Below are 6000 nucleotides of genomic sequence, written 5' to 3'. Positions count from 1 at the left end.
GCCCATATGTTATTAAAATCAACGGACACACGATCGACTACGTGAAGACCCACCGATTCCTCGGAGTCATAGTTGATCGCGACCTCTCCTGGAGCCCTCACATCACCCACATGAAAACTAAACTCACCATGATCACCCACATGCTGAGGTTTCTTGCTGAAAAAACGTGGGGTGCATCGGTACGAGCAATGCTTTAATTCTACTGTTCTGTTCCTCGGATATATGCGATACAGCTTACCCGTGCTTTGCGGGATCCGAAGAACAAACTTGCGCGTCCTCCAGTCTATCCAAGCCCAAGCACTGAGAATATGCCTTGGTCTCCGGAGATGCGCGTCTACAGCAGCGAGAGTCATAATTGTGCCTGATTATCCAGCCGATGCATACATCCGCGTAGACGCTTTGAGAATGAACATAAGACATTTCGCTCGGCTTCCATCTCATCACGTCGCCTCACTTCGAACTTCTAGGCCCCACGCAGTGTTCCGCGCAACAGTAGCTCAGCATTGCGCAGTGCTTCCATTACACTTCACGCATGCAGCACGGCCGCCAATACCATTATGGTCCCTACACCCACTCAAAGCCCTTTTTACAATTCCTGGCATTCAAAACAAGAAAAAGTCGTCGCATCTAGCCCTGAAGCAGGCCACATTACTCTTCCTGCAAGTGAAGCACAACGTATGCCTTCACATTTACACGGATGGCTCAGTGTCTTCCGTAAGCCCTTCAGGGGCGGTGGTTATTGCCGCGAGGCACATCACAATTAAATTCCAGACATCGCATTTGACGTCGTTGACAGCTGCAGAACTCGCCGTCATATACGTGCAGCTCTGGAGTTTATAGTTGAAGAACATTCGGGAACTTGGTCTATCTTGTCAGATTCGAAGGCAGCTCTTCAATGTCTTATGTCACCCTTTCGCCATGGACCTAATGAACAGTTAGTAGCTGAAATAAGTAGCTTCATCACCAAGCAATCGAGAAACAGCACAGCATAGTGCGTATCAGTGGATACCAGGTCACTACGGTATATATGGCAATGAACGCGCAGATGAGGCCACTAGATCTGCGCACGACGGTACCCATTACACAGCCATCCCGTTCTCAAGAACCGACGCTTCACCAGACTTTGTTCACTTGCACGTGACCTCACACTGGTACTCAATAGACTCAACAGACTTCACAAACGCGCGCCTGCATAACTTGGATCCCGATCTGCAGCTTCGTCTTCCCCCAAAGGATATCTCGAGCTGAGGAGACACTTCTATGCCGCCTGTGGCTTGGAGTGGCCTTCACGAACGCAGACTCTTATCTCATTGGAATGGCCAGCTTTTCTACATACACTTACTGCAGCTGCGGAGAAACCATCGCGCACCTTCTGTGTGAGGGCACCCATTTCAACACGCAAAGACAAGAACTCACTGCAGCTCTGGATAGACTGGACGATCGGCCTTAGTCGGAACAAAGGATTCTGGGTCATTGGCCGAGCCCATCCTCAGCCCAGAAGGCTTTGAAAGCGTTGTTGCGCTTTTTGCGGACAACTGGCCTCAGAGACAGACTTTAGTGTCTAGTACTCTTTGATGTTGCCTTTCCTCTGTCGCAGTTTTTTGCAATTTCTCTCTCTCTTCGCAACATTTGTTTTTACATAAATCTTTTCTTTTTAACATCTTTTATTCCCCTCACTCCTTTCCCCAGCCCATGGTAGCCAGCCGGTCTAAGGACTGGCTAACCTTCCTGTCTTTCCGCTTAAACTTTCTTCCTCCTCTTCCACCTTAAAATGAAAATCATTTTAAAACTGAATTGACAGTGAGAGAAAAAAATTCAGCTTATGAAATGAACGTAGACATTCACGAAGAAAGAGTTACCGGAATTCAGACCCCAAAAATTTCTCTACAACGAAGAATTACTGCGGCATACGTTTTCGCCAATGTAAGAGCAAGTCCATGTGTGCACCGCTTTAGTGAGGGCGCCGCCCGAATACCCTCACGGTTATTGTAGATATACGCGTGGCGCTCAAAAATGCATTGCGAAGGCAGAGACGTTAGACTTACGTGAGCCTTTGTGCTACTGCTCACTATACCACACACCTAATTATGTCCCACGTAAAATGCTGGATATAACCAGGACATTGCACCCTCTGTAGTTATATTTCCCTAATATAAATACAACTTTACCCGGTACCTATACGTAAGAGCGCAGGAAGAAGGCACTCGCCATCTCCGTTGAAAATGCCTTGACACCGGATGCATCTCTGGTTGCATTTCACCGATTTTGATTTCCTGGTAATATATGCAGAGTGCATCATCAACAAACTTGGGTTTGCTTGCAAGTAACAGGATGAATAACACTCTAGGCCACTTAGTTAGACTATATAACGTTATGTTATCAGTGACTGCATGTGTTATGTGACTGTTATGCATGTATGTAACTGTATGTGTTGTGTGTTTATTATTGTATATATGATAGTCATCACCCGGCTCCTGCAAAGCAGTCTGTCAGGTGAAAAACCAGGCAAACCTCTCCAGCTCCCCAATAAAATAATTCTATCTCTATCTCTCTCCAGTTCAATGCAGGAAAGTGGGTCTGTCATGGTCTTCCTTCCAGTGTTTCTCACTGACACATATAATCGTCGATGACACTGTATCCATTGTTATTATACCTGTCGACTGCAGCAAATACGGATCATTTTGCGTAGATGTTCGCATCTCGCATTGAGCAACGAGAACTTATTTACATGGGTATGGAATTTTGTCAACGTATTACTGTTTTACATAAATTTTTAATCATCGTCACTTCATTAATCTGAAAGCATTTCCTGATATTGGTTTATATTTTCTTGTGAGAGTGAAATTAATTATTAGAATATAAACTGGGGCATGCTTCCGTATCGCGGAAGATTCAATTCCATGCAGATTTAGTAACTGTTCAAATGATAAACGAATTGACGAGTGGCACGCTCTTAATTATGACACACCCGCAATTTCAACGCTACTATACTTTGTAAATTAAGCATTCGCATTGGTGAAATATAAGAATTCTCTCTTTTATGTTTGATGTTGTGACACAGACTGGCGTGCGTTTCTATTTCTAACGCAATGGAGACATGGGCGTAGAAAAAAGACACACCACAAAGCTTGTTCAATCAGCTTTATTTTAGTTTTATACTCGCTTTCAAACAAAGAGCACTTGTTCAACCACAACTGAGAGCATTGGTCTCACGCCTTTTTTAATCCACAATGTGCTCTTTTATTACGCATTTTCAAGCACCTGTTCAATGGTGGTAAGTGGTAAAGAAGAACAAAAAAAAAACGACCTATTGTGTGTGAAGACAAAACACATAGCGAGAACCTGTAAATCAATTTGCAAGTCCACACCAGTGTGTTAAAACCCCCAGAACTTGCACGCAACAGTTCGACCATACTTCGAAAAAAAGTATTTCCGATGCGCATGTCCCTTTCCACAGAGATTATCCACTGAGATTCATCGGCCAACTGCGTTAAGCGATTTCCATGACATCACGGCGACGGCGGTAACCTTGTCTCTTACAAACTATGTATTTCGAACCTGACTTCTTCGAAAACTTTTCATATGAAGGACAAATCATCTAGCATTACGGTAGCGTTGATATTTCACAAAGTTTGCGTCTAAATGACACTTTATGGTGCGGGTATAATTCAATACCTTTATTGCCACCACTCACTGGGTTTATCAAAAGAAAATGAGAGCTTGTCTTCTTCCAATACTCTCAGCATAGCGAATGTAGAAACCAACGGTTGCTACGACGCCAGGAAAGCATGACTTTCCTAGACTCATTATACTCTTCAGGGCTTTTATCGGTGGCGCATTCACTTGTACCTCACGGCCTGAACAAACATGAAGTTATGATGCCATGTAAGACCATTCAGGGCCTGAACATGTGACTACGCTGCGAAAGCTGAGCAAGAAGAACAAATAAATAATGGCGGACTCTCGTCTGAGTGTTTATCGCTGAAAGATTCAATACGCGAAACTAAAACGAAAATATGCGACGGAATTTTGTACGCTAACTTGGTGCGACACTTTGGTTTGTTAGCGCAGTTCTAAGTGCTCTGGAAATTTAATATTGGCCTTCAGGTGTGCATATCGTGAAAGGAATGTTCAAGGTTATTTTAGTGATGTGAGAACGATGAACCACTGCGTGAGTACGAGGTGCGTACATAATGAGGTGTCATGTGACCTCACCTTCCTCTTCTCGTTTTGCCCCCCCCCCCCCCCCACTCTCCATCTCTCCACAACTGTTTCAATTGACTTGAATTCGCGCCTTGTACATTTCAAGTTCGGTCAATCACAGACACATTGGTTGGGTTACATGGAAGAAATTAAATATACAAACGTCGATCAGTTTTAACGCGACTACATTTACAGCGATGTGATTTCATTCTTGTCGGCAGAAACGAAAAATAGAACGGCATAAGATGATAGCCACAGACAATGAAGTCACAAATTGCAGCAAATGTTTAATGGTCTCGCGCTGTTTCAAATAATAAGATGTCGTACCACCTAGATGTGTTTTTCTTCTAGCTCGAAAGTTTGAAGAAATTTGGGAAAAGTCAACAACATACGCACGCACTCAACAGCCAGAAGAAAAAAAAACACTGCGAAGATTTTAGAACGAAGTGGCTTCATGTAAGACCTCTTATTGTATTGCGAAAAAATGAAAAAGAAATGAATAAATTAAAATTCCACAAGATTTCATGAAACCGCTTAATTCTTGGCCAATCCAGGACAGTGTGTGTGAGCCACAGCATATAAAGTGAACACGAACGAGGACTTAATGGGATTCCGGAACTTACGTCCGCACTCCAAAAGACGAAAAAAGCGTTCATCTGGTATCGCCTTCTTATTCACAACGCTTGTGGGCGTGAGGCGCGTTGTGTGCATTTCATATGGGCATAATTTATTCTCTCCCACGTCGAAAGCACGGAAGACCTGCCTACAGCGGTTTGTGACGAAACGCTTGGTCGCACTCAGCCCCAAGTTCCATAACGAAACAAGCTTATAGGATTATCCTATGCATTTGTTGACAAGCCTTCGGTATACGCAGATTGCATTTCGAACATTGGATTTGTGGACTGCTCATCTTTATTTCAAAATTAAAATAACTATGTGAAAACAAAAAAAAAACAGCCAAAACGAACTAAACGTATACCGCCGCTGTACTGTATAGCAGCCAGTGTTATCATAACGGTATATTGACGGTTCAGTCTTCGCAATCGAAAATCGTTCTCAATTATTGTTTGGTATTGTTTCCCTGCTCATTCTCCTTGAATGCTTCCTTTTATATTATGCATATGCCCCTGCGTACGCTACACACACACACACACACACACACACACACACACACACACACACACACACACACACACACACACACACACACACACTTACACACACACAAAGAAATCAAAACAAGCAACAAAGCAATTCTTTCGTCGAGGGGGAGAATTGAGGTTAACCTTGTAATTCAGTTCGAGTAGATGCCCCGACAGAAGCGCCGTTTTACGACATGAAAAGTAGCTGCGGAATCACCTGAGCGGCACATTTCTTGATAAAGCTAGCCGTTATGGGATGGTCGTGACAGCTGCATAATACTGGATAAACAAAATGTGACACCCCTCGAGGGCGCAGCACTCAACGTCATCACGATGACGCGTCATCCAGGTCCAACATACACGATAACGGTGTGCATTTATAGAGTAAAAACAGCGACTGCGGTTCGTGCGAAAGCTAAGCGAATTCCGCTCGCGCGAAGTTTTTTCTATGTGTAACAAAATTGCTAATCTGCTCGCCAGGCTATAACGGCGCTGCAGTTGACACACCTGTCTTCGGCGTAGGGGTAATCGTGGTAACCGGGGCTGCAGTCTATGCGTATAACCCCCTCGGGATTTATAGGGAAAGAGGGGAGCTTTGCTGCTGGCGCTGCAGTTGCCAATTACACTAGCATTTCACGAAGTCCTAATTACAACA

This window comes from Rhipicephalus microplus, chromosome 3 (assembly GCF_043290135.1).
Source record: "Rhipicephalus microplus isolate Deutch F79 chromosome 3, USDA_Rmic, whole genome shotgun sequence".
NCBI classification, from domain to species: Eukaryota; Metazoa; Arthropoda; class Arachnida; order Ixodida; family Ixodidae; genus Rhipicephalus; species Rhipicephalus microplus.
Note: the sequence above shows the minus strand (reverse complement) of the source record.